At 38.1% G+C, this 24,116-nt stretch overlaps 2 pseudogenes; one reads left to right on the top strand and one right to left on the bottom strand.

Annotated features, from left to right (window-relative positions):
- Positions 1-563: 563 nt before the first annotated feature.
- LOC140617276 (heterogeneous nuclear ribonucleoprotein A1-like) lies at positions 564-2,311 on the bottom strand (annotated as a pseudogene).
- A 19,143-nt stretch (positions 2,312-21,454) lies between these two features.
- LOC140616826 (large ribosomal subunit protein eL8 pseudogene) lies at positions 21,455-22,347 on the top strand (annotated as a pseudogene).
- The last annotated feature ends 1,769 nt before the right edge of the window (positions 22,348-24,116 follow it).

Here is a 24,116-nt window from a genome sequence, read left to right as displayed (position 1 = left end):
TGATGCTTGAGGAAGAGCATCAAAATTCTAAATTACAGGGGTGCCTGGGTGGCTCACTCAGATAAGTGTCCAACTTTTGATTTTGGCTTGGTTCATGATCTTAGCTTGCACACTTTACCCCAATACCAACACAGTGCCTGTAGCATAGAAGATGTTTATTTAATATTTTTTGATTAGTTTCTTTAACTTCTTGACCATCTTATAGGATCAAGAGAGCTAATGTATTCTAAAAAAAAAAAAAAAAAAACAGAAACAAAAGAAACCCCTCATCTTTAGTTGTACCAACATCCTCCATTGACAAAAAAGTTAGATAACCAGAAGGATCCAGGGTACAAATGCACCTAAATCTAGTCTGAATGTGGTACCAGAGTAAATTTTTTCTCTGTCTGCAATTCAAAATTGAGATAATGGAATTTCTCTAGTTGCAACCCAAACAAGTTTTGAAGTTACTCTTCCCATGTATACAAAATAGCTTTGAACTACTTAGGAAAGGGGTGCTGAGTCATATTAATTACAAACTTTACTGACTCCACTTCGAGATTATCTGCAAAGAAAATGAGTTGTTCTTTTTTTTTTTTTCAAGAGAATATTAAATCGTTTATTGATTACACATGATAATGGACGATACACAAGCTTTAATCCCATCTATAATTTTATCTGATACCATAATTCAATTTAGATATATTGCATAGGATGTGCCAACAATCATAATAACCAAATAAACTCCAGGACTTTGCTTGGGTGACCCTTTTAACGGTGAACTCCAGGTCACAACACATTAACTGTCAGTTCAACCACACCAAGGTTTGTGGAGACAATGGCTTCTGTGCCCAAGCAGGTTGCAAATAAATTTCGAGTGGAACCTGGCATCACCCTGAAGGAATTCTAACTTCACACTGTTGGGGTAGTTTACCAAGATGGCTTCAGAGTAGACTAACTTTACACAGCACATTTAAAAAAAGACACATTTATTCAGCGTCATGATCAGACTATTACATTTAGCAATCAACAGCATGGGCGCAAAAAAAAAATCTACATTAAAACCCTTTGTTGGAATGCTTTACACTTTCCACAGAACAGAAACTAAATTAACCTGTTATACAATTAGTCACAAATACAGTCCTCGAGTTTTTTGCCCATACACATGAGTATTGTCTAAAACATGTCTTCTTTGTAGCAGCTAGGCCCTGCCACCACTGTGCTTGGCTGAGTTCACAAATCTGTTGTAACCTGTAGCTTCCCTGTCACTTCTCTGGCTCTCCTCTCCTGCTAAGCTTTGTTTCCTGGCAGTAATTAAAACCTTCTGCCACTGCCATAGCTGCTGCTGCTGCTGGAACCGCCACAGCCACCTTGGTTTCGTGGTTTGGCAAAGTATTGGCCTCCACCACCATAGGGGCCAGAGCTTCTGCCTCCAAAATTTCCTCCTTTCATGGGCCAAAATTTGAGGATTGATTGTCGTAATAGCCAAAATCGTTACAGCTTCCGACACCTCCAAAGTTGCTTCTGTCATTACCAAATCCATTATAGCCATCCCCACTGCCACCATATCCACCACCACCTCGACTGCCACCGAAGCCACCTCGACCACTGAAGTTCCCTCCACGACCAAAGTTGTCATTCCCACCAAAACCACCTCCACGACCACCACCAAAGTTTCCAGAACCACTTCGGCCTCTTTGGCTGGACGAAGCACTAGCCATCTCTTGCTTCCATAGGGCTTTCCTTACTTCACGGTCGTGGCCATTCACAGGATGGTATTTTTGAATGACAATCTTGTCTACAGAGTCGTGGTCATCAAAGGTCACAAAAGCAAAACCTCTCTTTTTGCCACTGCCTCGGCCAGTCATGATCTCAATCACGTCCACTTTCCCATCCTGTTCAAAATAATCTCTTAGATGATGTTCTTCAGTGTCTTCTTTAATGCCACCGACAAAAATCTTTTTCACAGTTAAGTGGGCACCAGGTCTTTGAGAATCTTCTCGGGAGACAGCCCTCTTTGGTTCCACGACTCTTCCATCCACCTTGTGCGGCCTTGCATTCATGACTGCATCCACCTCCTCCCTGGTGGTGTATGTGGCGAACCCAAAGCCTCTGGAGCGCTTGGTGTTGGGGTCTCTCATTACCACACAGTCCATAAGCGCTCCCCATTGCTCACAATGGCTCCTCAGACTCTCATCGGTCGTTTCGAAGCTCAAACCTCCGATGAAGAGCTTCCGCAGCTGCTCGGGCTCTTTGGGAGACTCTGACTTAGACATGAGGGCGGTGGGAGGGGAGACTTTACCGATGCTTACTCGGGGGCGTCCAGGGGCAGAAAGGAGTAATCTAACGAACGTATCTCGAAAAGGGGTTGTTCTAACTAGTTAGATTTTTAAGAATTGTTTCTGAAAAAAAAAAAAAGTCAAAGTTTAACCTATTCAGTTCTCAAAAACTACTCACTCAAGGAAAAATAACTCTTACATTTTTGGTAAGAGTGTGTGTGAAACATTGTCTTACCACTTTACCACACATGTCCTTTTTTTTCATTAAAATTTCACCAGCTCACAAAATCTCCGACTCAAGTTAAAGCCACTTGCAGGGTATGTGCAAAAAGGGCAAACAATGACAGAGTGATCTGGACATTTCGTATTAATCTTCTTCCCCCCGCAGAGAGCAGGAGCAGGCCTCATCATAGCTGCTTCCTCCCTAGAAAACATTTTAAGCACTTAAACCTTATCGTAATAAGGCCGGCCGGCTCTCTGCACAGGGGTAAAAGGCACAAGTGTAGATAATTACCATGGAATGCAGTGGGTAATTGCAAGACTCCTGTACTTTAACCAGAATAGAACTCGTAATTATGTCAAAAGCGTCACTTCATAAAATCAGAAACAGTTACCAAAGAAAATTTCACAAAGTGATAAAACCTTAGACTGTGCGCAAGAGATTCAAAGAATTTTTGTTAACAGGGAGAAATAGGCTTGAGAATCTGAAAAGCCTTCTGTTGCTTCATTGTGTCTACTTCTCAGGATGTCAGCACCACTGTCTGACTGCAAGTAAATTCCTCTAATGCATTGTACACCGAGTCATTTGAAGAACATATCTAAAATGTTAGCCACTTTTATTTTTTCCTTTTAAAAAGTGCCCAAGATGATATTGACTTAAAAATTCTCTCTTCTGTTTGATTCTTACTTTTTTCTTTGTTGTACTCTATTAGACAAGAAAAAAAGGGAAAGAAAAAAAAAAAAAAAAAGGAAAGCCAGCCAAAAATCTTCAGGTAGCTAAACAGTCGCTCATTCTTAGATGGATCCAATGATGTATATGAAAATACAAGCTTCCCTAGCTAAATCTTGTTATTATCACACCTAATAGAAATGTCACTGGTATAATTGCTCACTGGCTTAAGTCGGCAAAACATTTGAAGCTGATTAAATGGGGCATTAGTACCATTTATTGAACCCCTATGATGCACCAAGCACTGTGCTGTATCCTCTTTAGACATACAATTTATAATCAAAGCCACAAGTGTGTAATCAGGTACTATTTCTCTAAACTTCAGAGGAGGTACCTGAACCTTGGAAATAAAGCAGCTCGCTCTAGCTAGCTCCTGGCTTCTCAAGAAGTGGTTGGTCGCTCAGCAGCATGGGCATTTGTAGGGCTTATTAGAAACGTGGAATGTTGAGGCCAACCAACAGACCTCCTGATTCAGAGTCTGCATTTTAAACAAGTCCCCAGGTGATGTGTCTACACTTTAAATTTTGAGAAGCCTGTTCTACCTCAAACACCTGGGAAATGAGTGAGTATGAACTTAACCCACGTTTGTCTGTCTCCAAAGCCTATGTTTTTTCCTTTATGCCACTCTCCACTTTCCTTCTGGAAGCTGCTTCTTAGAAGGGTGCTGTAGGTACCCGGTAAATCTCCATGCACTCCCAGGGGCTGTAAGCACATTGCTTTAGAGAGGGAAGCCAACTTTCCACTTCTACTGGCCCTCATTTCCAGTGCTCTGTACTTGCCATCATGATTTGCTTTGGGAAGACACAGTATACGTTTCATATCCTATTGCCTATTCATTTCCTATATTACCCAATATCATCTGGTGGGAAGACATGAGCATTCTTGGGCCTCCAAAAGCCTGAGAGCAACATGATGGCTTACCATTTTTAGAATTTTAGTTTTGTTCTTCTCATTTTTGCTTTCCATTTCATCACAAGTCAGTGGGAACTGAATCACTGCACATGCAAATGGCTGTAATTACTTGGGAAATGTAAAGAGCTGTAATTGCTCAAACTAAATGGTGAAAATAATTTTACAAGGAGAAACCTGTCTTTATTTGCAAGAAAATTTTTATTTCTCTATTTGATGACCCCGACTTTTTATATCTTACAGTAACTGTCTTTGAATTTGATTAGTTGTAAAATTAGCAAAATTTAGAGGAATAAGAAGCTGAGCAGGCCTAATGGTTGATCAGACAAAGTTGGCCATCTAAGAGTCATCCTTAATGTAATGTCAGGAAGTGTTAATTCCCTGCTCTATCCTATTGTTTAAAAATAGAATTCCTTAGCTGAGGATGTATTGGGGAATGCCCACCATAAGAAGACTAAATTAAATACAAATAAAGCAACTGGAACTTTTCTTTCTTAAAGAAAAATTAGCAAAAGTAGAAGGTGAAGCTACCTAATATAGTTGTTTGGAGCAAAGCAAATGGATTTGATAAGGAGGAAAAAGCCCCAGATTAGATAAATAACAAACATATAGTATGAAAATGAAAATTTCCTATGCATTTATAAATATAATTTTAGGGAACAATTTGATGATAGCCCATAGAATGAATCAGAATAGATTAAATGAAAACGTGTTTAAAAAAATAAAATCTTTTATCCAATAAGGCACAATGTATAGGCTAATTACATAGGATCTAAGACCCAAAAGAAAAAAACTATGATTCAGAGCCTGAGAATACTAAATATATATCTGAATAGGACATGGGAAATATAACTTAAGATCGTACACTTACTTAAAATACTGTGGTTGGTTGATGCAATGGCTCTAAATTCAAGGTTGAATTACACCAGTGACCTGCATGCATGGGGCCCAGAATCAATGCAAGGCTGGTCCTCTGATAGGAAGCAACAATGTCAGTGTTTCAGAAGGATTAGACTCTGAATATGAAAACATTTTAGGAACACCAGTTTGTTTCACTTATGTTTTCTAATTTCTATGTGTGCACAAGAGTGATAAATGACCTAGAGGTGGAGGGAGCCTAATAAGCCTAGAATCTGTACTTCCAATAAAGTACAATTCAAATAAATGAGGAACTGTGATATGGTTTAATTGGCATTTTTGTTTCTTTATTAATGATACATTAAATAAGGATGCAGGTTACAATTTACGGCATTTTAATTTTGAAACGTGTTAATGGGAGGCTCTACCTGGGGTGCCTGGGTGGCTCAGTCAGTTAAGTGTCTATCTTCAGCTCAGGTCATGATCCCAGAGTCCTGGGATGGAGCCCGCATCGCATCGGGCTCCCTGCACAATGGGGAGTCTCCTTCTCCCTCTCCCTCTGCCTCTGTCCCCCACTCATGCTCGCTCTCTCTCTCTCTCTGTCTCTCTCAAATAAATAAATAAAATCTTTTTTAAAAATTAAAAATAAAGGAGGCTCTATCTCCCAGAATTGTGCTAAGGATAAAATAGATGATGTGAAAGGCCAACCACTGTACCTACTACATGGAGTCTTAAACCAATATTAGTTATTATCAGTGATTTTCTATGGAAATTAATAAAGGACAGCTTAACAAAATTGTGCTTTCTTGCAATCTTATAATTTATTTTATAATACTGAGACCTCTTCAATTAATTTGACTATTATGGCACTTTATTTTTTTAAGTTTTTATTGAATTCCATTTAGTTAACATACAGGGTAATATGAGTTTCAAGTGTACAATATAGTGATTCAACACTTCTGTACAACATCCAGTACTCATCACAACTAGTGCCCTCCTTAATCCCCATCATGTATTTTACTCATTCCCCCCATGCATCTCCCCTCCAGTAACCCTCAACTTGTTCTCTGTATTTAAGTCTTTTTGTTTGTCTCTTTCTTTGTTTATTTTGTTCCTTAAATTCATATGAGTGAAATCATATGGTATTTGTCTTTCTCTGACCGACTTAACTTCATTTAGCATAATACTCTCTAGCTCCATTCATGTTGCTGCCAATGGCAAGATTTCCTTCTTTTTTATGGCTGAGTAATATGCCATTGTGGTACTTTAAAAATATGTCCACATGTTCTTTGAAATTCCTCCCTTCAAAACGAGGAGCTAAATTCACCTGCCCTTGAGCGTTGGCTTTACTTAGTGACTGGCTTCTATGAATAGAGTATGGCAGAAATGATAGCCTGTGACTTGCAAGACTAACCTGTAAAAGGCATTGAAATGCCCCCCTTGCTTTCTCTCTCCTCTGGAGTACTTGCTCTTAGAAGCCTGCTGCCATGTCATAAGAACTTTCTAACCATATGATAGATCCATGTGGTAAGGAACTGGAGCTCTTACTAATAACCATCAAGGAACTCATGTCTTCTACCCAATAGGCATGTGAAGGAGCCATCCTGGAAGGAAGTATAGCTGCCTATCTCCATCAAGCCCCAGGTGACTGCAGTCCTGGCCAAGGTCTTGAGTGTAACCTCATGAGAGATGCAGAATCAGACCACCCAGGTAAGCTTCGCCCAGATTTCTGATTCTCAGAAACTGCATGAGATAACAAATGTTCGAGGTTGTTGTTGTTTTTCTTTTTTCTTTTTTAAGAAGCCAGGTTTGGGGACAATTTGTTTCATAGTAATAAATAAACAATTGCTTTTATTCCCTTTAAATCAAAACCACAAGAAAAAGTATCAGGCATCATTAAATTAACGTTTATATTTCAAAGAGGTCAGTCACATTTTGTAAATATACTGTATCCAGAAAATGAATGTTATTAATAAATCTTTTACTCAAAAAAATATATCTTCCATCTTGTCAGTCTCACTTTTCCATTTTGAATGGGAGGCTAACTCTTTCTGGTTCTTTCTGACAAAGACATTATAAAATACTCTCTCTTCCACAGCTAATATTTTAAACAACATTTACTCTAAGATCAGCATCTCAGAAAGTAATAAATGCCATCAATCCTTTTCAGAATCTCAAACTGCCCTCCAGAACATTCACTTAACTCCTTTATTGATCTCACAATCTTGGATTTGAACATTTCTCAGATTTTCGCAGCTTTCAAGTAAATGCTGACAACAGAGGAGAAGCCACTGCAGACCTTCTAATCACTCTTCTCACCTCTCCAGCCAAAACAGGCAGGAGGCCCCCCTGAATGGATGATTGCATCCCTATGTCTCACACCCTCCACATATATAAGCCAAGAAAACACTTACAAATGTGACAGTAATAGTGATAAAGCCAGTCATAAGAAAAGTACTCACTGCCACGACTGAAATCTGTCACAGCTCAATCTGAAAAACAAAACAACAAAAAACCCTCTCCATCCATGAGTATTAAACAAAAGAGCATGGACTGGAAGACAGAGTCTCCCAACACTTTCATCAGGTGGATTTGTCACTCACACTTGTACCCTCTGCTGGCTATCCTCTCTGACTGTCACCTGAGTAGGATCAACTTAGAGGTCAAATCTTCAGCCAAAATCTACAATCCTTGAAGCCAAATCAGCACTCAACTGGCTTCCTGGAATGTGAATGACAGTTTGAGATCTTAGTCAATTGTAACATGAGAGCAGAAAAGTATGTATTAGAATATTCCAAACGGGGCTGTTCAATGTTCTGGAATGATCTGGAAGCTTCTAGATTAATTACATATTAGAAACTTGTGGTCTAAGGATGCCTGGGTGGCTCAGCAGTTGCGCATCAGCCTTTGGCTCAGGGTGTGACCCGGGGTCCTGGGATCAAGTCCCACATCAGGCTCCCTGCAGGGAGCCTGCTTCCCCACCCCACGCCCCCACCTATGTCTCTGCCTCTCTCTGTGTGTCTCTCATGAATAAATAAATAAAATCTTTAAAAAAAAAAAAAAAAAAGAAACCTGTGGTCCAGATAGGCCTAGTAATTCACCCAATGTCACAAGTGCTGACAGTAAGTTAAGGTTCTAACTCTCTGATTTCTGATCCAGTGCACTTCCTATAGTATAGTTTATCACATGATTTTGATAGTTCTATTTTGTTGATTTTGATTTTGTTCCTTAGTTTTTATTAAAAGAGTTATAGTTCACATGGGAAACAATGCAAAAATAAATATGTGACCCCATTTATGTAAAATTTTAAAGAAAAACCAACATATATTTTAAGGTTCCCTGTGCAATGAACCTATAAAAATATGGATGGGAAAAATTCATACCAATCTCAGGAGATGGGTACCTCAAGATTGGGATTTTAAAAAGGGTTAAAAGGAAGTTCCTTATATAATCTTTCAGAAATTCTCTTTGTATAAATACATTTCCTTGAAAACATGCAAATGGAGTCATGTCATATACAGTTAATCACTTTGCTTTTTTCATTTAAACAGCATATCTTGTGGATTTCCCCATTTTTGACCTCACTCTTTTAATGGATGTAAAATATTCTACTGAATTGATGTGTCTCAATTTTTTAAAGATTTTATTTATTTATTCACGACAGACACAGAGAGAGAGAGAGAGAGAGAGAGACAGGCAGAGGGAGAAGCAGGCTCCATGCAGGGAGCCTGATGTGGGACTCGATCCTAGGTCTCCAGGATCAGGCTCTGGGCTGAAGGCGACGCTAAACCACTGAGCCACCTGGGCTGCCCCATGTGTCTCAATTTAATGTATCTTATCTGAAGCCTTGCTATTCAAAGTGTGGTCCATGGACTCAACATAGGATTGCCTAGAAGTTTGTTGAAGATGAAGAATCTGAATTTTAATATGATCACTATTTGATTCCTATGAAAATCAAATTTTGAAAAAGACTGGGATAAATAGCAATAGAACATACTCAGTGAATTTACTTGAAATAACCCAGAATGTTTATATTGTATACATATTTATAAAAACATAAATTTATCCTTTAAGTAAATGTTCTTCAATATAACATGACTAAAATATAGTCTCAGTATATAAGAAACTCAAGTATAATGAGTGTATTAAATGGCTAGAGAGTGAACACAAGAAAAGTCAGTGGAGAATGATTAAGGCGTGATTACTAACATTTCTTCACGGTTGTCCTCTACTGAGTCTATTTATTGGCTTGACAGTTTTGGAAAAGTAATGAAGAATAGTTCAGCTTCAGGAGGCTTTGAAACATTACCATAGAAACAAAACAAACCAACAAAATTAGACTTGAGAAGTATATCCAAAACAATAAAACAAATGGTTCATCATGTGGGTAAAACCAAGGAAATAAAAATCCAGAACAGTTTTCTTTCTTCTTGTACCAATCATAATATATTTCTTTTATCTAATTTTCCAGGATAGAAAAAACTTTCCATACAAATATGTTCATTTCACTACTGCTTTATTTGTAGTTTCCTAGATTCTAGGGTCTAAGAGGTAAGGCTGCAATAAGACTGTGGAGGCTAAAAGAAGGAATCTGGATGGCTAACAGACACATGAAAAGCTTAACATCACGCATCATCAGGGAAATACAAATCAAAACCACGATGAGATACTACCTCACGCTTGTTAGAATGGCTAAAATTAACAAGGCAAGAAACCACAGTTGTTGGTGAAGATACAGAGAAAAGGGAACCTTCTTACACTATTGGTGGGAATGCAAACTGGTGCAGCCACACTGGAGAACAATATGGAGGTTCCTCAAAAAGTTAAAGATAGAGCTACCCTATGACCCAGCGATTAGACTACTAGGTATTTACCCAAAGGATACAAAAATACAGATTCAAAGGGGTACAGGCACCCTGACATTTATAACAGCATCATTAACAATTGCCAAACTATGGAAAGAGCCCAAATGTCCATTAGCTGATGAATGGATAAAGATCTGATGTATAGGTATATATAATGGAATATTATTCAGCCATTTGCAATGATGTGGATAGAACTAGAGTGTATTATGTTAAGTGAAATAAGTCAGGCAGAGAAAGGCAAATACCATGTGATCTCACTCATATATGGGATTTAAGAAGGAAAACAGATGAACATATGAGAAGGGAGGAGAAAAGGGAGAGAGGGAAACAAACCATAGGAGACTTTTAACAAAAGAGAACACACTGAGGGTGGATGGAGGGAAGTGAGAGGGGGATGGGCTAGATGGGTAATGGAGATTAAAAACGGGCTCCTGTGATGAGCACTGGGAGTTGTATGTAAGTGACGAATCACTGACTTCTACTCCAGAAATCAATACTGCACTATATGTTAACTAAGCAAAATTAAAAAAGGAAAGATTAGGGAGGCTAGACCCCCAAAGGAAACTAGATAGAAATGACGGCATCACTGTTCCAGACCTGGTGTAGAAATAACTCCACTTTCATCCTCTCTTAACTGTTTTTGTACTAGGATGGTTCTTAATACCTGCTCTTGGTACCCTGCTCTTCTCATCCCAGATACTATCTCCAATCAGTCTCACTGATCTCTATGGCTGAAGTGACCAACACCTATGTACTGGTCACTCCAAAATCTCCCACAAAAGGCTTGCTCCAATGCTCTAAACCTTTATTTTCAACAAACTCCCAAAACGTGTACATGGATGAGCCATAGCTTATTCCAATATGGTGATTCTCAACCTGAGGATGTCTCAGAATTTCCTGAAGAACTTGTTAAAACTGAGATTGCTGAGTTCATCCCCAGAGCTTATGATTCAGTAGGTCTATTATGGGACCAAAAATCTGTGTCTAAAAAGTTCCTAAGTGATGATGATGCTGAATACCAATCCCAACACTTCTGGTGTCCAGGAATCTACTGACATTTGACTCTACAGTAATGGTAAAGCTTCTCTCCCAAAGGGTTACACCGAAGACCAGTGAAATGGGATATGAAATTATATTCACTTTATATGTTTACACAATGCCACACGCTTAAGCATACAAAACTCTGTCAAGCACAGGTAGGAAAACCTACAAAGGAAATAAATTACATAAGGCCTGTTCTATTCACTTCATAGATTCAAATGTTACATTAACACAAATGTGTGACCATAGCAACCTTGCTGGTTAAGCACTAAATATTAAAGCAGGGACAAATAGTGAATTACTGTGTGCTTCTGAAGAAATGGGTATATTACAGTGGTTGCTATTTCTCCTAGTCTTTGGCTATTTTTAAGGATTTGATCCATTTCACCTAAGTTATCAAGCCTGTGAGCCTAGAGTTGTTCACAACATTCCTTTATCATCCTTTTAATGTCAATAGGATCGGTAATAATGGGTCTCTTTCATTTATGATATTACAATTTGTGTCTTCTCTCTTTTTCCTTGGTTATTTTAGCAAGAAGTCTTATGTTATTTTTAAGGGGAAGCAAATTGTAACATTTTAAATATGTAGCTACTTTCATTCAGATATTTTACTGAAAAAGCCTCCTTTTCAAAATGAAATGCAAACTTTTAAATAATTTTAAATTTCTGTGTTCTAATTAATAAAAATTATAGATGAGGAAAAGGTAAAATTACCATATAAATTTGCTTTCCTTTTACATTTTTACAAGGCAATTATATCACTCAGTATTGCTACTCAAGAGAAGAACACATGCATATTAAAATCTCTCACATGCACATATAAAATGGAAGAGCTATCAAATGTCTGCAACACCTATATAAGATAACTTGAGGGTTTATTATCATTTAAATATCCATCCAAATAAGACCCAGTATCAATTCCAAAAACTGAAAGCATCTAATTGAGTACTAGCTCTTAGTAGAAAATGAAAAGTGTAATTTTATGGCCTGAGTAAAGGACAGACCAGTGGAAAACCTTAGTGGAATTTCTAAAAATTTTACCATGGCTGATTGAATACAAATACACTTAAGCAAAATGCCTCCTGACATTAAATTCCCGGCACCTTTTATAAATACATTTCTATCATGCATGCTGTAGGCAGTAAGCTTGTTTTATTTTTGCATCACGAAAGAGAAAATTGACCAAAGATGGCTAGAACTACAAGCACCTTTATTGTTTGAGAAATCTGGAGGTTATTGGTTCTGAAGGCAATTCCATGGCTTAAAGAAACATCGGTTCTTTCTATTTTTCTATTCTGTCACTTTTAATCTTACTGGCTGTTGTGCTGTAATGGCAAAATATTCATTGAAGGTGAAGATAAAATGTCCTCAAATCACAGCACCCGAGGTAGGAAGGATAAGGCAAAGGCAAAAGGGATTTTCCTTGCACAGATTATACCTTCCTTGGGGGGAAAAAATCTTTCTCAGAACTACTTAGTAAGCTTCCTCTGACAGATTACAGACTAAAACATGGTCACATGACCTCCTCCCTCAGCCACTGGCAAGAGGTATGATATTAGCATACTACCACTCAAACAAAATGGAGTTCTCTTCACAAGGAAGAAAACAGTAATGCTGTTGGATGAATAATAACTATGTATGTCATATTTGCTCTTGTTAAAAGTGAAATTTGAAAAGTAGAGTTCTGCTACAAAGCTCTCTACTAAATACAAAACCGCTGGTGATTAATTGCTTAAAAATTCTACATCTAATAAAATCCATAGCTTGCTTTAAGTAATAAACATTCATGTCCATCAAATTCATGTACGAAAGTAAATGATACAGAATTCATTATTTTTACAAGAGGACTTAAAAAATCATCCAATAAATGCACGAAGTGCCAGAATTGATAATGTGAATCTCAAAAAAATTGATCTTGAGACACACCAGTCCTAAAGTATACGCCTAGACAAGTCAAGTGTGACAAGACCAGTCTTGGTTCAAAAAATCTTTTTTTAAAACAGATAATCAAAGAGATGAGTAGTGAGAGAACTAGCATTTTGAGCACTTTCTGGCACTAGTTACTGTGTTTGGCTCTTTACATGTGGTACTCTTTTAATCTTCATCATAAGCCAGTGAAGTAGTAGTATCTCTTTTTGAAAAAAGAAAACCAAGGTTCAGAAACATTAAGCAACTTATTCAAGGTCATTAATAAAAATGAACCAAGAACTCAAACCTAGTTTTCTATCTGCCACCCTAATCACATATGCAAAGGTTGCAATAGCCAGAGTAGTGTTTCTTTTGTAAGTCTTGATGAGATGATAACAGGTCTCTGTATTACCATTTTTAACAAATCAACCCAAAATTGTATGATGGCCTCATCAAAGAATAAAACAAAGATCACCAGAACTATAAATAAACAAACTGACATAAAATAAACATACCCAAGTTGAGTCTGTTAACTTACCAGGCAAATAAGTACATGCCAGTGAAGAAATTTGCTGAATACTTCATTCAGGGAGAGAAGTCAGGAAGTTTTGAGTTCTAGAAAGGGGTGTTCATGATAGAGTAATTAAGCATGAGAGCTAACACTATAGATAGGAGAGAATAAGTCTCTAAGTCTGTATGTAGTTGGTTAAAATAAGATCCATTACTTATGGATAAGGAAAGAATCCTCAGACACACTAAGAGTTTTCCTTTCCCCTAAGAGTTCATTATCTTTTATCAAGTTAGAACTAGGGGCAGTGAAACACAACAGTTAGTTTCACTAGACAAGTACTATTATGGATAGAAATTTTCACACTTATAGCTCAAACATAATAGAGGTGCATTTCTCACTCAAACAATCCAAGGCAATTCCAAAGGGGTGATGAGATGGGATCTCCAGAGTCATTTGAAGACCCAGACTTACAGAAGTAATGCAATCTTCAACATGTGGCTTCCAAAGCTACTCAGGACATTGGCCAAACGGAAAAACACAGGAAAGATCTTCTATAGAAGGTATAGGGGACCAGGCCTGTGAGTGGTAGATACCACTTCCACTAACATTTCCCTGGATGACCCCAGACACATAGCTATACCTCACTCCAGGATGGCTAGGTATCATCAACTCTTTTGTGGTTTCTGGAGCCAAATAATGTTAGGAAATAAAAATACTGGGTTTATCATCCTTCCTACTACAGAATGCTTAGTCTTTAATTTGCTAATGAACTCTGCAGTTTTTCAATGGGGTATAGATTAGTAGCATTACTCAAACTTATTTGAACATGGTGGCCATTTTAGAACATTTAGAAGAAGTAGTGGCTCTAGACTGTAGCATGCATCAGAAACACTCGGCTTATTAAAAAACTGATTGCTAGGCCCCTCCCAGAACTTCTGATTTGGTAGGTCTGGGAAGGGGCCTGAGAATTTGCTTTTCTAACAAGCTCTCAGATGATAATAATACTACTGGTTGAGGAAACACACTTTGAGAACCAGTGATTTACAGGATCCCTTAAGAGAAAAGGAAAATCCAAAGTGATGGGGATGAGGACGTTTGCCTGCTGGATGCAAGTACTGAATTGTTACTTCCATAGCCTTTATTGCTTTCCAAAATCCAGTCCTCTCACTCAAGAGAAGCCATGGCTCTAGTGTGTATGTGAGAGAATTTCATCCATTTCCAGGAGGTATTTGCTGCTAAGAAACAGTATTTCATACTAGAAAACAGAATAGAACTACAATGAATGAGTCAAGCTATGTGGGGAAAATAACTGATAATCACTTCTTAGCACAGTGAATAAATCGCCCAACACTACTCACTCATCTTTCCATCCTCTAACATTTTTGGCACGTACCTAGATGAATAAGAAAAGGTGCCTTCACTTTCAGAGATCACTGTCTTGTTTGTTTGTTTTTTTAAGATTTTATTTATTTATTCATGAGAGACAGAGAGAGAGAGAGAGAGAGTCAGAGACACAGGGAGAGACACAGGCAGAGGGAGAAGCAGGCTCCATGCAGGGACTCCAATGTGGGACTCAATCCCAGGACTCCAGGATCACACCCTGGGCCGAAGGCAGGCACTAAACCACTGAGCCACCCAGGCATCCCCACAGTCTTGTTTAAATTCAAGCAGAGAGATGTGTCTTGGAAATACACACAGAAAGCATGAATTCCAGCCTAGCCCCAAGGATGTGGGGTTAGAGAAACCTTCAAACAGGTAAGTTCTCACTGTGTTTGAGTGTATATAATTCTACTTGCTTCCTACATTGACATTTAACCTCAACCCAATCAAAACATTTATTATTTCCCCCTTGGGTTTTTTCACAACTTTAAAAAAATGTAAATAGATGTTAGGATTAGTTAGTTTTTTCCTCTGATTATTGAGTTTCTTATGACTTCTCTCAGATTTTCAAAACCTGCACTTACCACTTCTTGACAGTTCTTTAAAATAAGCCATAGAGCCACTAGCCATCAATATGAATTATAACACAAAGGGCATAAGTGATGACAGTATTCTATTACCAATTTAGCTCAGTTTGTCAATACAGGCAAATCTCAGAAGTATTGTGGGTTCAGTTCCATACCAGCACCATAAAGTGAATATAACAATAAAATGGGTCACATTAATGTTTTACTTTCCCAGTGCATATAAAACTTATATTTACACTAACCATAGTCTATTAAGTGTGCAATAGAATTATGTCTTAAAAATGTGCATATCTTAATTTAAAAATACTTTATTGCTAAAAACTGCTAACATCATCTGAATTTTCAGTGAATTGTAATCTTTTGCTTGTGCAGGAGCCTGCCTAAGTGTTTGTGGCTGCTTATCAATCAGGGTGGTAGTTGCTGAAGATTGAGGTGGCTGGGGCAATTTCTTAAAGTAAGAAAACAGGGAAGTTTTATAGATTGATCGACTTTTCCTTTCAGTAACAATTTCTCCGTAGTGTGTAACATTTTTTTAAAGATTTTATTTATTTATTCATGAGAGACACACACAGAGAGAGGGAGAGAGAGGCAGAGACACAGGCAGAGGGCAAAGCAAGCTCCACGCAGGGAGCCCAACGTGGGAGTCAATCCCAGGGCTCCAGGATCACGCTCTGGGCTGAAGGTAGTGCTAAACCGCTTGGCCACCCGGGCTGCCCAATGTGTAATACTCTTTGATGGCATTCTACCCATATTAGAACTTCTTTCAGGAAAGAAGTCAATCCTCTCAAACCCTGACACTGTTTTATCAACGAAGTTGGTGTAATATTCTAAATCCTTTGTTGTCATTTCCACAATCTTCACAGCATCTTCACCAGGAATACATTCCATCTCAAAAAACAACTTTCTTTGCCTATCCATAAGAAACAACTCCCTGTCTATAAAAGCTTTATCATGAGACTGTAGCAATCAGGTCACAACTTCAAGGCTCCACTTCGAGTGCTGGTTCTCTGGCTCTTTTCATACTTGCAGTTACCTCATCCACTTCCTTCCTCCTCCATGAGGGTTGGAATCAACGTCTTTCAAACTTCTATTCATGTTGATATTTTGACCAATTTCCATGAATCCATGAATGTTCTTTATGTCATTGACAATGGTGAATCCTTTCTGAAAGATTTTCAATATTCTTTGCCCAGATCCAGCAGAGGAATCACTACCTATGGCAGTTACCACCTTATGTAAGACATTTTTAAATAATAATTCTTGAAAGCAAAAATTACTCTGATCCATGGGCTGCAGAATGGGTGTTGTGTTAGCGGCAATGAAAACGACATTAACCTCATTGTACACCTTCATCAGAGTTCTTGGGTAACCAGGTGCATTATCAATAAGCAGTAATATTTTGAAAGAATCTTTTTTCTGAGCAGGTTTCAATAATGGGCTTAAAATATTCAGTAAACCATGTGGTTTACACAGATGCTCTGTTATCCAGACTTTCTTCCATGAGAGAGCACAGGTAGAGAAGATTTAACATAATTTTTAGGGGTCCTAGGATTCTTTTAAAAGAGTTTGTTTGTTTGTTTGTTTGTTTGTTTGTTTGTTTGTTTAGAGAGTGAAAGTGGGGGAAGAGGCAAAGGGAGAGGGAGAGAAAGAATCTTAAGCAGACTTCTCACCCAGCATGGAGCCCAACATGAGGCTTGATCTCATGACCCTCAGATCATGACCTGAGCCAAAATCAAGAGTTGGATGCTTAACCGACCAAGCCACCCTGGCTTGGAAATCTTAGGATTTTTGGAATAGTCCTTGAGCATTGGCTTCAACTTTGGGTCAGCAGATGCATTAAACTCCTAGTAAGAGAGTCAGCTTGTCCTCTGAAGCTTCAATACTGGTCATGGATTTCTCCTCTCAACCTATAGAAGTCCTATGTGGCATCTTCTTCCAATAAAAGGCTGATTTGTCTACCTTAGAAATGTGTTGTTTAATGTAACCACCTACATTAATTATCTTTTTTTTTTAAGATTTTATTTATTTATTCATGACAGAGAGAGAGAGAGAGAGACAGGCAGAGGGAGAAACAGGCTCCATGCAGGGAGACTGATGTGGGACTCAATCCCAGGTCTCCAGGATCACACCCCAGGCTGAAAGCGATGCTAAACTGCTGGGCCACCAGGGCTGCCCTACCTTAATTATCTTAACTAGATCTACTGGATAATTTACAGCTTCATGTTGCACTTTTATGTTATGGAGACAGCTATTTTCTTTAAACTGCATGAACCAACATCTGTTAGCTTTAAACTTCTCTCACCTTCCTCACCTCTCTCAGCCTTCATAGAACTGAAGAGTCAGGGCCTCATTCTGGATGATGCTTTGGCTTAAGGGAATGTTGTAGCTGGTTTGATGTTCTATCCAGGTCACTCCTTATGAGGAATATGGCTGTTTTGCTTTCTTATCATTCATTAGTTCACTAGAGTAGCACTTTTAATTTCTTTCAAGAACTTTTCCTTTGCATTTACAACTTGGCTAACTAGTGCAAGAGGCCTGGCTTTTGACCTCTCTCAGCTTTCAACATGCCTTTCCGGCTAAGCTTAATCATTTCTAGCTTTTGATTTAAAGAGGAAGACTCTTCCTTTCACTTATTGTTAGGGTTATTAATTGGCCTATTTGAAATTGCTGCTGTGTATGGGTGTGGTTTGTGGTACCCCAAAACATAAAATATGATAATAGTAACATCAAAGATCACTTATCATAGATCACCATGACAAATATAACAATAGTAAAAAAGTTTGGAATATTTCCAGAATTACCGAAATGAGACACAGAGACATGAAGCAAGCAAATGCTCTTGCAAAAATTATGCTTATACGTCTGCTTAACCAGAGTTGCCACAAACCTTCAATTTGTAAAAACCATAATATCTGTGAATCACAATAAAGTAAAGCTCAAGAAAATGATATACGCCAATATTTAATTTCTGCCTCAAAGGTGACAAAGTAAGATTTATGAAGGAGAAAATGGGCATGACTTTGACTCTTGTAGAGGGAGCAATTATGAAATTAGAGTTAGTTTTGTTCTTTATTTCTCCTAAACACTAGGCTTGATTCTGAAATCCAAAGATCTGTCTAAAACAAGTTGCTAAGCTATATAATTTTACATTGGTTTGTTTAAAAACTTGGAGATATGTCAGAAAGCATTTTAGGGTCCCTTTTATTTTTATCAAACATCACTGGCTTTGGACAATGCTCCATTATGCTCTGATAAGATGCTAGAAGAAACCCATGGTATTCTATACTTCTATTCTGATATAGAGGGTATGGTAGAGAAACGACAATATTATCCATGAGTTTTAGAATTGCTGAGGCTGGATAATGAGAAGGCAGTGGAATCATTATGCTAGCCTGTTTCGCTTTGTATATATTTAAATTTTTCCTTAAAAACATCTTTTCTCTAAAAATTGGTGTTCAGTGGTCTTATCAGCCTAATCAGTCCTACTGGCAATTTCATGAAAGATAGGACAATGTTTACGAAATTATACTTTCTTACCAAAATCAGCAAATGCCTCCAAAAATCTCTTCCCAAAATTTGCCTGTGTAACTACAAAATGCTGAGATAGTATACTGTTGTCATTTGTGAGACTCTATTTCCTTGATGGAAGAGTTATCCACAAATCGCAAAGAAAAATCCATTTCTAAATACTAGCAAGAATCTTATTAAAACAATCTGATTTCATATTTTATTTCATAAAATAAGTGAAAATTTTCTCAGTCTTTAAGAAGTTAGTCCAAATATTGTATACCTATTAGTGAATGACTTAAAATTATATCTTGAGAGAAATATCTGCAAGTATTTGATACATTTGATTGACCCCTACAAAGACTGAAAGGTAGCATTTAAAGAGAAAAGGGCATAACTCTTCTAAGTCACTTTTTTTGTGAGTAAATGTTTAACTAGCTCTCCAAAACAACAATGCATATGTAAGTCTCCATACATAGGTTACTTTAAATTCTACTGATAGAAAGGATATAACACAATTTGCAAATAGTTGGTACAATGTGTTTGTTAATTCTATATGGCCATTTGATTATCAGAGAATTTTTTTTTTGTTGACTTTTGTTAAAATCTTGGTTCCATAGCCTATATTTGCTTCTTTGTTGAATTGAACTATAGTTTTCAAAAACTGGGAGAATATTTCCTCAATTTTTGTGCCATTCACAACACAATAGTGGATACAGACACAACACACTTTTACATTTAATCTGCATCAGTAACATTTTGTCCCTCACATTCTTAAGTCTAGATCAACAAAACAATAACTCAAACTCTGATTTTAGCTTTGCCAGTTTCCATGGTGGATTTTAAGCTACCAACATGGTACCCCTGAAAATGGAGTTGGGAAGAGGTGCACTGTAGCATACCATCACACAGTGTTTCCACCATATAGACATAACAGATGCAAATAACTTCAGAAGTGTGATGGTCTGTGTGTGTAGCCACACAAGTATGAATACTTGCAAGACGTAGTAAAATCATTAAGAATTGATACATCTTGAGTATATACTACACTGTTCTTAATATAAATCACTTAATTATAAATTTACATACTTTTTGATAATGACTATGTTTCACAACTGGCTCAGAAAACTCCCCCAAATTGAATAATCACTTCTTAGCAGCCAGTACGGAAGTTCAACTACATCATCACCTCTCATATTTGTGAACTAATATAGGGAATGTGTGTATTGTGTGTATGTGTGTGTGTTTTATAAAACAAGTTTTATAATTCCTCCCCCAACTTGTCATACTAACCTTATTGCCCTTTTCTCAAAAAAAAAAAAAAAATGCAACTTTCTGCTTAATGGAATAATTCCCTAAACTGAAATGAGCTCCATTAACCCTTTTGAAATCATTTTCAAACTTGAGGGCCTCCCAGGTCCAATAAATCCACCATCCTGAAGTTTTCTTGACCCTCTTCACAGTTAGTCCTTCTTTCCTTCCTCCATACTATCAAAGCACATTATACATCCTCTCCCTGAAGCTTTCTTAATTCTATATCATGTTAGAATTCACTTTTTGAGAGCAAGAACCATATGTAGGCTTTGAACCTTATTCTTCACAGCAAGCACTCAGTACGTGTTCCTGAATCTAATCTTTCTTTATACATTTGTTGGAAATATAAGATGCAACCAGCTTCATGAAAACAGAGCTATCTTCAATGTATCAGAAGTCCAATTCTTCCATCCATCATTGTGATGAGTGAGTATCAAAAAAGTTGGCAGTACCTGTTGGCTAAAATAACACACATGCACCCAACGAGGATGTTCTCCAAAGGTCATATGGCACCTGAGGCCAAAGTGGAAGTCCTTTCCATACTGGAAGTTAGGCAGCTTCAATCCTAGACTTGTTTCAACAGTTCACTAATTGGACCAAGTCTCTTAGTGTTTCTGGGGTCTGGTGTTTAGATCTGTAATGCTAGATGGCTGAACGAGATGGCATTTAAAGGGAGCTCACCAAACCCTAATTCTCTATGATTCTAAGGTTCTAACACATACAATCGAGCAACACAGAGATTTCTATCTCCAGTGTATACTAGAAACCCAATTCCAACATCAAGTTATCAAATGGGAGGCAAGAGTGTTTTTTGCCCATTCTCTAATTCTAGGTTGTTCTATAAAGGGAATTGTCTTGAACTTTAGAACAATGGAGAAAGAAATTTAATAATATAATAATACTATATAGCTTATAATTTATAACTGCCCTGTGGCAGAATAGTTTTATAGCTGTATTATAAACCCACACTTCTATTGAAATATTGAATTGCTCTTGAAAAATTCTAGTTTTCCCAATAAAAAATGTTTCTGCTATAAATGAAGGGTTTTCTGTTAACTATAGGTTCTACATCAAAGTGTTGGCTGCCATGGAGACCAAAGGACACAAATATCAAGTAAAATCTAAGTCAACAGCTGGTAATTCCTGTTGGGAGGGATATTTCTCTTTTCTCTATGAAGAATGATTTTCTAAGTTCAGCAGTGGGGAAAGCAAGATTCATAAAGCTGATGATGCAAACGTGTCCCTCAGTGAGTTGCAGAGTATGAAGTATAATAGCTTTCCAGCTATTTGTAATAGCCAAGCAAAATAAGAAGATGGCTGTTATAGAAGGAAGCCTGCATCACCGAGGAAAGCAGGTGAGGGTCATTTGCTATTGTACTCACCTCATCTACAGAAAGAACTGGTCCTGAGGAATTTTAAAGAATTAAGGAGGTGGAACTCTCTCCTCCAGCAATCCAAGATGCCAAAAGGAAAAAAGGTAAAAGGGAAGAAGGTGGCCCTGGCCCCTGCTGTTGTGAAGAAGCAGGAGGCCAAGAAGGTGGTCAATCCCCTGTTCTGGAAGAGACCCAAGAATTTTGGCATTGGGCAGGACATCCAGCCCAAAAGGGACCTCGCCCAATTTGTCAAATGGCCATGCTACATCCGGCTGCAGTGGCAAAGAGCTATTCCCTTATAAACATCTAAAAGTGCCTCCTGTAATTAACCAGTTCACCCAGGCCTTAGACCGCTAAAGAACTACTCAACTGCTTAAGCTGGCCTACAAGCACAGACCAGAGACAAAGCAAGAGAAGAAGCAGAGATTGTTGGCCCAGGCTGAGAAGAAAGCTGCGGGCAAAGGGGATGTCCCCACTAAAAGGCCACTTGTCCTTTGAGCTGGGGTTAACTCTGTCACCACCTTGGTGGAAAACAAGAAGGCTCAGCTGGTAAGGATCACACATGATGTGGATCCCATTGAGCTGGTTGTCTTTCTGCCTGCCCTGTGTCATAAGATGGGGTTTTCCTACTGCATTATCAAGGGGAAGGCCAGGCTGGAGTGTCTGGTCCACAGAAAGACCTATACCACTGTAGCCTTCACACAGGTTAACTCTGAAGGCAAGGGAGCTCGGGCTAAGCTAGTAAAATCCATCAGGACCAATTACAATGACAGATATGATAAGATCTGCTGCCACTGGGCAGGCAACATCCGGTGTCCAAAGTTGGTGGCTTGTATCGCCAAGGTAAAAAAGCAAAGGCTAAAGAACTGGCCACCAAACTGGGCTGAGTGGATGTTGTTGAATTTTCTGGACATAAAAGTAATAAATAGTTCTCTTTCAAAAAAAAAAAAAAGAATAAAGGAGATGGAGATTCAATTGAAAAAATAGGTGGTGACACTTAACTATGTCATAGGTGCCAGGCACTTCAGGTTTTCTCCTGAGCACCCCTTCCCTACATTATTAGTTCCTCCATTTCTGTTAAGTCCAAAGATGAATAAAGTTCCAAATTTTCTCTCCCCTCCAAGATATCTCAATACAACAAATGGCCTAAATTAAAGGTATTGCTAGCTTTCCTATCTCAAACCTAGGGGATGGAGGGAAGAGAACATGTGACAGATGATATCCATGGTCATGCTTTTCTATCATTGTGGTGTTTTAACCTTGAAATGGAGTTCCCATACCTGAATCTCAGTTATATGTCTGTTGTTATTTAGCATCCCTTAAATGAATATCTGTTAACAGTTACATGTTTATTAAAAACATATGTTAAATATCTAATATACAAGACATTCTGTCAGCTTCTCTGTGGATAAAAGGATTAAATAAACACAGATTCTGTCCCAGAGAGAGCTTATAGACTGAGCAGGGACACAAAAATTTCGATAGATGTAATACAAAATGATGAGCCATAATGAAGATGTATGCAAAGTATGTGGGAGTTCAATGTGGGAAGAGAGAACTTCCATCTGAGCAGGTGGGAAAATGCTTAATGGAAAAGTAGGAGTTAAGGTGGTTTATAGAGATGAAACAATTCTGGAAGGATAGGTCATATACTGTGGATTGATTAACTTTATTGGAGTATAAGATGTGTAAGTAGAAATAGCAAGAAATAAGGGCACCTGGGTAGTTCAGTCCATCTGCCTTTGGCTCAGGTTGTGATCCTGGGGTCCTGGGATTGAGCCCTGCATCAGGCTCCCTGCTCAGTGGGGAGTCTGCTTCTCCCTCTCCCTCTGCCTTTCCCCCTGCTTGTACTCTCTCTCTGTCAAATAAATAAATAAAATCTTTTTTTAAAAAAAGAACAGGCTACATAAACCACATCTTCTTTATCCATTCATCTTTCAGTGGACACTGAGGCTCCTTCCACAGTTTGGCTATTGTGGACATTGCTGCTATAAATGGAATATTACTCAGCCATTAGAAATGACAAATACCCACCATTTGCTTCAACGTGGATGGAACTGGAGGGTGTTATGCTGAGTGAAGTAAGTCAATCGGAGAAGGACAAACATTATATGGTCTCATTCATTTGGGGAATATAAAAGTGAAAGGGAATATAAGGGAAGGGAGAAGAAATGTGTGGGAAATATCAGAAAGGGAGACAGAACATAAAGACTCCTAACTAACTCTGGGAAACGAACAAGGGGTGGTGGAAGGGGAGGAGGGCGGGGGATGGGGGTGAATGGGTGACGGGCACTGAGGGGGTCACTTGACAGGATGAGCACTGGGTATTATACTGTATGTTGGTAAATTGAACACCAATAAAAAATAAATTTATTTTTAAAAAAAGGAACAGGCTATAAATTTAATAAGGGATAGATTCTTTGAGGGAATTATGGTAACTAGATGTGTCTAAAATCCTTGTTTAAAAAATCCTGAAAGACATGTCATTTGTAAATATCTTCTGTTTCACAAGTGCCTTTTAGTTTTATTGGTTCTTTCACTGTACAAAAGCTTTCTATCTTTTTTTAATTTAAATTCAATTAGCCAACATATAGTAGATCATTAGTTTCAGGTGTGGAATTTAAGAAACAACAAAAAAGAGTGAACATAAGGAAAG

This window comes from Canis lupus, chromosome 25 (genome assembly GCF_048164855.1).
Source record: "Canis lupus baileyi chromosome 25, mCanLup2.hap1, whole genome shotgun sequence".
NCBI classification, from domain to species: domain Eukaryota; kingdom Metazoa; phylum Chordata; class Mammalia; order Carnivora; family Canidae; genus Canis; species Canis lupus.
This window is presented reverse-complemented; position numbering and strand designations above follow the sequence as displayed.